Below are 7,395 nucleotides of genomic sequence, written 5' to 3' on the forward strand. Positions count from 1 at the left end.
TGAAAATTTTTGGTCACTTTTCAGTCTCCTCCATAAACATAGGAGCATCATGAAATCTTGACTTTATCAAAATGAAAGACACCTCCTAGACACGTGCAGACAAGATTGTTATCATTGTTGCCAGCCAAAGAAAAGATATTGGCCTGCCATAAAATCATATTATCAATCTGCAGAACAAGAAGACTACCTCCCGTAATCTGGAAATTCACTGGGGATGAGGTGAAGAAAAGAACTGATATAAATCAGATATTCATATCAAATAGTTATATCTATTTGGAGCAAAACTGTTTCAGTAAATTGTAATTAAATGAAGATAGCAAATCCTCTCGACTGAAAATGAGGCAAGCATTCTGAAGATACGATTGATGAGTTTGCATTCATTAATCTAAGAAATTATAATAAATACTTGCTTGAGCATAAACAAAATAAAGTTTAAAAAGTCTGAGTTTTAATAACCCACTTTTCACCGTTTGAATATTTTCAACTTCTTGAACTTTGTAGGAAAACCTACCATTAAAAATGAACAAAACCACTCACACAGGGACACACATTTTTTTCTTTTCCCCGGCGGGTCCCTTTGACTCCCAGCCCAGCACTGGCCTCGTCCACTGGAAGGTCCCAACATTTCGAAGACTCGTGCCAGAGTTGTGGATACCTCTCCTGGTTCTCCACATTTCTGCCCCCCCCCCCCGAAACGACCCCGAATCTGTCACTGAGACGACAGCGCGACCCGACTTGGCGCCATCGATCCCCTTGATAAACAGTTGCGTTGATAAAACGGTCTCGCTGAGATGTTCCACGACAGAAATGTCCAGGGAGAAGAGGCGACAACGTTCCCTCCGCAGTCAGGACGGCGAAAAGGCCGCGCCCACTCGGCCCACGTGGCCCGCGGTCCCCCAGCCCCGCGCAGCCCCACCCGCGGCTCCAGCGTCGGGTCTCCCCGCCGCCCGGCGGCACGGGTTGGTCCCTTATGGCGGGCGCGCGCGCCCTCTGCCGGCGCCTGCTGCCGTTGGGCGCGGCGAAGGGAGGTTTGCGCACATGCGCGGTGCCCTCGCGCTGCTTTGGTGGTGTTTCATGGAGGGCGGCTCACTGAAATTCCCCACTCCCTGTTTGTTCTGCTGGTGGCCCTGGTGCTGCTCTGCTATGCCCACGTCTGCTCGTTTGGTTGGGATATGCCTTGGAGCCATAGCCTGGAAAATAAGGAAACCATGCATTTAAGGTATCTGAAAAGGAACACCTCTAGGGTATGCTGGAATGCCAGGACCCACTTCCAGTTTCCTGAGAAAAGTGTAGCTCTCATCAACATCTCGAAGACACAAACCATTTGTTTCTACTATCAGATTCTCTAGGATATTTTCAAGCTGTTTAGCACAGAGGACTGCAGCGCTGCTTGGATTAGTATCCTCCTGGATAAGTTACCCTGTAGCCTTGACCACGAAATAAGAAACGACTGGAGCAAAAGATAAAAATGGAAATTCTACCTGCGTGTTCTATTTGGTTATTGTTGCTTAAAGATTCTCCCAAGGTGGTATTTCATACCAGAGGGACTGGGAAGTTGTCAGAAAGAAAACTGAAGTGCTTTTTCTCTCGTTTAATAATTCCCATGGGGGAAAAATATCAAGAAATAAAGACAAATGTTATACTTTTGACTCTCTTTATTTTCATGGTATTTAAATAATATTTGCTGTCCTAGTGTATGAAATTTTATTTTTTTTTATTTTAAAGATGTAGGGTTAGGGTTAGATGTACAAATGGTCATTGTGCAGATGAAGGTTGGGATTAGGTTTCCACTTCGCCTTGTTTCCACTTCGCCTCGTTTAGTTTCCACTTCGCCTCGTTTGAGATTAGGTACCCTCATTAATGTTGTGTGCCCTCTCTCCCCTGGCAGTTTCCCACTACTGCCAATCCCTTTCTTATAGTATTATGATAATTGTTCAGGGTCCACTTGTGAGTGAGGACATGTGTTGCTCAGTTCTTCGTTTCTGTGATAGGTCACTCAGTATTATAGACTCCAAGTCCCATCCAAGTTGTTGCAAAGTTCATAATTTTGTCTTTCTTTATGACTGTGTGATATTCCATTGTGTATATGTACCACATTTTTAAAATCCAGTCCACTTTCGTGGGCAGCACAGGTTCCCTGTTCTTGGTATTGTGAATAATGCTGCAATAAATATGCGGGTGCTAATCTTTTCCATAGAGTGATTTGTGTTCCTTTGGGTATATTTCCAGAAGGGGGATTGCTGGGTCGTATGGAAGGTCAATTTTGGGGTCTTTTAGGAATCGCCATACTGTTTTCCACAGAGGCTATTCTAGTTCACAATCTCACCAACAGTGTAGAAGTGTTTCCTTTTCCCAGCATCCTCTCCAGCATCTGTTGTTTTTTGAGTTATTGATGATGGCCATCCTGACTGGAGTTAGTTGGTATTTCAGTGTGGTTTTAATTTGCATTTCTTTGATGATTAGTGAGGCTGAGTATTTTTTCATGTATCTGTTGGTTGCTTGTATTATCTTCTTTTGAGAAGTATCTATTCATATCTTTTACCCACTTTGTAATAGGGTTGTTTGTTTCTTTTCAGTTTCTTGCATATCCTAGATGTTAGACCTTTGTCAGATATACAGTTGGCAAATATTTTTTACCATTCTGTGGGCTGTCTCCCTGTTCTCTTGATGTTTTCTTTTGCTTTGCAGAAGCTTTTCAGTTTGATAAAGTCCCACTGTCTATCTTATCTCTTATGGCGTGGGCATTTGGGGTTTTGATCAGGAATTGGCTACCAGTTCCAATTTCCATCAGAGTGTCTCCTGCATTTTCTAGGGTTCTTATAGTTTGAAGTTTTATGTTTAGTCTTTGATCCATTTAGATTTGATTTTTGTGTATGGTGATAGGTAGGGGTCTTGTTTTAGTTTTCTGCATGTGGTCAGCCAGTTCTCCCAGCAGATTTACTGAATAAGTTATCCTCTGAAGTTTGATTTTCATGGAAAATCTTCTTTAGAATAGTATTTTGTCAAAGATTTCTGTCATTTAAGGAAATATCTTCTGTAAAAGATAAATAGAAAACTATTATTAGTTTGATAATAATATAAATTTATTTTTCCCTCATAAAACAGCTCTATGTAGATATTTCTAACCAGGTGACCTTCCTAGTTGGCTAGTTCTTCTCCAGACAGTGCTTCTTGATCCTACCTTCTATTTGAGGCTTTGCTATCCTTAACATGCGACACATATTGCAACGTTGGTGCTGGACTCTATTCCATTCATTGACAAGCTTCTGTACAGCCAAAGAAACCACTGAAAGAGCAGGGAGACAGCCCACAGACTGGGAAAAAATATTTGCCAACTGTATACCTGACAAAGGTCTAACATCCAGGATCTATAAGGAACTCAAACATGCCAAAAAGAAAGAAAACAAACAGCCCAATTACAAAGTGGGCAAAAGATATAAATAGACACTTCTCAAAAGAAGACGTACAAGCAGCCACAGATACATGAAAAAGTGTTCAGCCTCACTAGTCATTAAATAAATGCAAATTAAAACCACACTGAGATACCACCTGACTCCAGTCAGGATGGCCGTCATCAATAACTCAAAAACAACAGATGCTAGAGTGGATACGGGGAAAGGGAACACTTCTACACTGTTGGTGGGAGTGTAAACTAGTACAGCCTCTGTGGAAAACAGTGTGGCAATTCCTAAAAGACCTAAAAATCATCCTTCCATATGACCCCGCAATCCCTCTATTGGGAATATACCTGGAAGAACTCAAGTCATTCTATGGAAAAGACACCTGCACACACATGTTTATTGCAACATTTATTCACAATAGCAAAAACATGGATCCAACCACGCTGCCCATTGAAAGAGGACTGGATTAAAAAATGTGTTACATATACACAATGGAATATTACTCAGTCATAAAGAAGGACAAAATTATGAACTTTGCAGCAACTTGGATGGACTTAGAGACTATAATACTGGGTGATCTACCACAGAAACAAAAAACTGAGTACCACATGTTCTCACTCATAAGCGGACCTTGAACAACTGTCATAATACTATAAGAAAGGAATTGGCAGTAGTGGGAAACCGCCATGGGAGGGTAAAGGTGGGATTGGCAGTAGTGGGAAACTGCCAGGGAGGGGGCATACCTCATCCACAAGGGTACCTACATAATGAACATTTGTAAACTTAACCCTGAATTGTACCCCATGTTTAAAATAAAAATTTTTTAAAAATTGTTTCCTACTATATTAACTTCATATACTTCCTTTATCTTACATTTAAGTACTATAGATAAACAAATTTTAGGGATTATGTACTTTAATAATTGAGTTACCTAATTTTCCCTTTTGTCACATTGTTTATACTATTGATATTATAACACACTTTATTTTTTTGTTGTTGATGTTTTTTTTTTTTTTTTGAGTTGGAGTCTCACTCTGTCGCCCAGACTAGAGTGCAGTGGCCGCTCCTGGCCACTGCAGCCTCAACCTGCTGGGCTCCGGCGATCCTTCCTCCTCAGCCTTCCAAGTAGCCGGAATTACAGGCATGTGCTACCACGTCCGGCTGATTTTTTTTATTTATTGTAGAGATGAGGTCTCGCTGCCCAGGCAGGTCTCGAACCCGCGGGCTCAGGCAATCCACTCACCTCAGCCTCCCAAAGGCACGGGATTACAGGCTGAGCCACCGAGCCCGGCTTAACACACTTTATTTTGTAGTAGAGTTAGGTATGTCAATAATTTTTTTTATTTTTAAGTATTACTCTTTGCATGCTTTCTGATTAAATTAATATTTCATCTTCATTAGAGAGCAATAATTTCATGCAAGTCATAAACTCTTAAAGATACACATATAACCAAGTTGAAATGAATATACTAGTCTAAATTCCTTCCTATGATGAAAGAGTGAAACTGGATCAGAGAATTTCTCTTCCCCAATATCTAAGATAAAGAACAAATCAAATGGAAAGTCAGTAAAAAAATACAATAGCATCCACTGATAAAAGGAAGACGAGAAATCAAGAGACTGTGTAATTTGAGATCAAAGCATATTTTAAAGCTTTACAGAATTCTAAAATATGAAACTTAGTCATTACCTGAAACATGCAATGTTAAGAGTCCCCACTGAATCTAAATTCTGCCAGGAAATATGTGTGGTCCCGGGCAATTCACTAAATATTCTGGGTCTCATTTTTTTCCAAGCATAAAACAAAGCGGAACTATTTCTAAAGATGTTATATTAAACAAACACAAAATTTCAAAGCATTCGGGGAATATCTTTCGCAGAGAGATGGCTTAACATGTGGAGAATGGCATATGATCAGATAAAAGTGGAAGAGGACGTATATGTGAAAGCTGTCCTATTTTTTCATATTATCTGTATCAGAACAGTAAAATATTTGACTCCTTTCTCACTAACTGACTGTAAAATCATGACAGTTAGTTAAAACAAAACACCAAAAAAATAGAATTCCAGGAAGTGCCATGGAAAAGACTGAAAAATAGTCACTTTCACATTGGAGGTGACTGACTTATATGTTCCCTAAGCAACGGTGGTTTGTATAAATATCTGGAAGAAAGATGGCCCTACTAAAGTGGAATTGAAAGGGTGTATTATTTAATTGCTGACGCTGATGGCTGCCACACTCCCCCTTCCTTCCTGCTTACTGGATTCCTTTCTTTCACTTCCATGACAGCCATTTCCTCCCTCCCCAGTGTAGAAAGCCCCAGGGTGCTCTCCCCATGGACTCCTCATTCACTCACCCTGCCTATTCATACAGCTGCTTCCTCTCCCATTGTGGTTTCTGGCTGTCGATTTTCCCTAATAAGTACAGAGCCACCAACAGAAAGCAAAAGTTGAGTGAAAGTTCTAGGTTTTCAGAAATTCTTACATTAGAGATCCACCCTCCCTTTTGTTTTCTCCTGGTGGGTATTTTTGGAAACGAGGGAATCCCCTGTTACAGTGATGTAACAGTAGCTATAGCAAAAAGGAAATAGGAGGCAGGGTCCCTTTTACTCTAGAAGTTATCAAAATATTTACAAAGAATGAGAGCTGCCTGCTAGCCAAGATGGACAAAGGCATACACCAAGTCTGTGAGGGCAGGCTTTCCTGTTCCATGCACAATTCTGTTCCTTCGCAGGTTTTTCTCCAGACGTGAATGGAGCTCCTTCTTAGAAAGAACTGACTCTAACATTGGAAGAAGGCTGTTTCCTCAGGCTTTTGTATTTTAAAAAGGAAAAATTCTTCCAGCTTCAAGCATGGCGTGCTCTCCTTGGGCAATAAGCTGCTAGGTGGGGAGACAAAGGGTCAGAATGTGTTTCTTGTCTCCAGCCTGTCCAGTTGACCCAAATAATCATCCTATAGCATACTGTGTCTACACTAAAAGGCAGACAGCCTGTCAATCTAAATGCAAGACTGCAAAGGAAATAAGGAAACATCCCCTGCTTGATTAACTACATTAACTCTTTAAAAAATATTTGTTATTCTAAACCATTATTTTAAAAATCTATACTTCCATGGGCTTATTTTTAAACAATAGAAAAATACATTTGCAAACACACTTCTATAGATAGTTTCCCCGCCCACAAAAATAATATGCCCTGGGCCCTGCACACCATGCCTGCTACATCCTCTGAATCCTTCTACTACTATGGTTTTAATGTTTGTTCCCTCCAAAACTTGCATTGAAATTTAATTACCTCTGTAATAAGATTAAGAGGTGAGACCCTTTTTTTTTTTTTCAATTTTAAAGATGTGGGGTACAAGTCATGATTAGGTACATAAGTTGTCTACGCACAGGTTAAGTTTGGGCCTCCCATTAGTCATCACTTCACCTGGTTTGGGATCAGGTCCCTTACTGATGTTATGTGACTCCGTCCTCCCCTGGCAGTATTCTGCTACTGCCGATCCCTTTCTTATAGTGCTATGATAAATGTTCAAGGTACACTTATGAGTGAGAACATGTGGTATTCAGTTCTTTGTTTTTGTGATAGATCACTGAATATGAGAGACTCTAAATCCATCCAAGTTGCTGTGAAGTTCATAATTTTGTTCTTCTTTCTGGCTGCATAATATTCCACCACTACATTAACTCTTAAGAGTGAGTTGCAGTTTTGCAAATTATTTCCTACTATCAGCTCATGTTGCGTGACTGTATAATCAGGAGAAAATCTCACTATCACTTTGAATAATGACTTGCATTCCTTCCATCTTGACTCACAGAATATAGACATGTGTGAAGGGATTTCAGAGAATATAATTGTTGCCAACTGACTGTTTACGTTGAATTGAGAGGTATCAAGGTAATATCCACCATATTGTAATTGAAGATGTTAATCAGGAAGAGAGAGAGAGAGAGAGAGAGAGAGAGAGAGAGAGAAAGAGAGAGAGAGAGAGAGAG

The sequence above is a fragment of the Carlito syrichta genome, unplaced genomic scaffold (assembly GCF_000164805.1).
Source record: "Carlito syrichta isolate Samal-C Ts95f unplaced genomic scaffold, Tarsius_syrichta-2.0.1 Scaffold314566, whole genome shotgun sequence".
NCBI classification, from domain to species: domain Eukaryota; kingdom Metazoa; phylum Chordata; class Mammalia; order Primates; family Tarsiidae; genus Carlito; species Carlito syrichta.